Here is a 2,500-nt window from a genome sequence, read left to right on the forward strand (position 1 = left end):
TAATTGGGACATTCCATTATACAATGAAACTCATCACCAATCACAGACATGTTACAAACCTTACAAAGCCGTAACTCTCGTGGTATGCCTTTGTGTCTCCCTGTTTCTATTTCCAGCTTATGATTACTACTTCGAAATCTGAAGAAGCTGATAACATAATTATCAGGCATTTGACATATATTTTTTTCTCTACCAAATCTACTTTTGAAATTTCGATAAAACAAACATTTACTACTCGCCTCTAGAGCATGTCTCCATAGATTTTGAAAACTATCTCTCAAACCAATGTTGACATTCTTGCAAAAAGATTCCCTCTCCAAGAAGAATTGACCATCCCAAACACAGTCATACCCTGCTTCTATTAAAATTTGTCTGATACAACTCATCCATTTTGAAGAATAAATACCATTTCGATATAAGTCAAGTAATATCAAATATATTTTCCCAGAATATTTTTCTGTGTTTGATATCACTAAGCTGGTCCAAAATCGAACTAATCTCATATTCACTAACACACTAATTGGATAAATACCGGTTTCTCCATTAACAATTTGGGTCATAGTATTTCTGTTCAGTTTGAACAAGCGTTCTAATTTTTCAAGTATATCTACATTTTCATAACCCCATATTTCTGCACCATACAACAAAATAGGAACAATCATAGACTGGTACATGTCCAGAATGATATCTAAAGGTAAATCTTGATTTCTGGCTGACTGAAGTAACGAAAACATAGCTTTTTGGCCCTGTTCATAAATCATTTTTTTAGCTTTATAAAAAAGTTCCGTTTCTACTAAATTCGATGCCAAGATATTTAAAAGAATCAACAACATCCAAACATACATCACCAAACTTAAAAACAGGCTTTAGCTTGTTTGTAGAATTAAATATCATCACTTTAGTTTTCTTTACATTGACCACTAGTTTCCATTCTAAACAATATTTGTGAAAAACATTGAGGGACTGCTGTAATCCTTCTTTGATGATGTATGAGGGGTTGTGTGTGTGTGTGTGTGTGTGTGTGTGTGTGTGTGTGTGTGTGATGTATGAGGGGTTGGGTGTGTGTGTGTGTGTGTGTGTGTGTGTGTGTGTGTGTGTGTGTGTGTGTGTGTGTGTGTGAGATATATGAGGGGTTGGGGTATGTGTGTTTGTGTGTGTGTTTGTGTGTGTGTGTGTGCGTGTGTGTGTGTGTGCGTGTGTGTGTGTGTGTGTGATGTATGAGGGGTTGGGGTATGTGTGTGTGTGTGTGTGTGCGTGTGTGTGCGTGCGTGTGTGTGTGTGTGTGTGTGTGATGTATGAGGGGTTGGGGTATGTGTGTGTGTGTGTGTGTGTGTGTGTGATGTATGAGGGGTTGGGGTATGTGTGTGTGTGTGTGTGTGTGTGTGTGTGTGTGTGTGTGTGTGTGATGTATGAGGGGTTGGGGTATGTGAGTGTGTGTGTGTGTGTGTGTGTGTGTGTGTGTGTGTGTGTGTGTGATGTATGAGGGGTTGGGGTATGTGAGTGTGTGTGTGTGTGTGTGTGTGTGTGTGTGATGTATGAGGGGTTGGGGTATGTGTGTGTGTGTGTGCGTGTGTGTGTGTGTGTGTGTAATCCTTCTTTCGTCACACACACACACACACACACACACACACACACACACACACACACACACACACACACACACACACACACACACACACACACACATGACGAACGGGTGATGAGAAAAAAAACCTCCTGAAATACATGACTACACTCCAGCTGCCGTTTTTACCATGTTTCCCCATCAGGGAACGAACTGAGGCCGGTCCTGATTATTTTCTTTTAATTTGTTTGTTTGTTTGTCTGTGTGTTTGTTTTAGCTGTTGCTGCCTTTTTGTTGTTGTTGTTGCGTTTGTTTGTTTGTTTGTTTGTTTATTCATTTTGTTTTGATGTCATCTGTCACCTTCGATCCTAAACATACCCTCTTCCCCCTCCCATTCCCAAACACACACACACACACACACACACACACACACACACACACACACACACACACACACACACACACACACACACACACACTCACACACTCACACACACACTCACACACACACACACACACACACACACACACACACACACACACACACACACACACACACACACACACACACACACACACACACACACACACACACACACAGAGTGCGCATGCAGACGCGCATTATATCACCCAGAATCAGGCTCAAATTTCTTTGATGGCTTCGTTAAGTTGGCGCACGAGTCATATTAGTCTCCTGTAGTGGTCTGACCTTTTAGCAGGTAGTCAATCCTTATGATTCCCTCGCAGTCTTCCTGTGCTTGCTTTGCTTTTCTTATATATATATATATATATATATATATATTCAGGCTCAAATTTCTCTTACGGCTTCTTTAAGTTGGTCGCAGTTCTGAGGCGTTGTACATGATTTGATGGTATGACCCTTTTAACTCTCTCTGTTTGAACGGCGAAAGAGACGACGTTAACAGCGTTTCACCC

Source organism: Babylonia areolata, chromosome 13, assembly GCF_041734735.1.
Source record: "Babylonia areolata isolate BAREFJ2019XMU chromosome 13, ASM4173473v1, whole genome shotgun sequence".
Taxonomy (NCBI): Eukaryota; Metazoa; Mollusca; class Gastropoda; order Neogastropoda; family Buccinidae; genus Babylonia; species Babylonia areolata.